The following is a 203-nucleotide window of genomic DNA, read 5'->3' on the forward strand; positions in this document are numbered from 1 at the left end:
TGTGAGAACGGGAAAATGCGTAAGTTAAATAGTAAAGTAAAAGAACAAATGAAATATAAATACAAACTCAAAGGAAGGTAAATGGAAAGAAGGAATAAAGATATCAGGATAAAGATTTCAAAAGAGAAATCGAACAAAAGCGAGCGACCTTATTGTCTATTTCTGTTTCCTCTTCGCCCGGAGAGTCAACGATAATGTCGGAG

This window comes from Penaeus monodon, chromosome 27 (assembly GCF_015228065.2).
Source record: "Penaeus monodon isolate SGIC_2016 chromosome 27, NSTDA_Pmon_1, whole genome shotgun sequence".
NCBI classification, from domain to species: Eukaryota; Metazoa; Arthropoda; class Malacostraca; order Decapoda; family Penaeidae; genus Penaeus; species Penaeus monodon.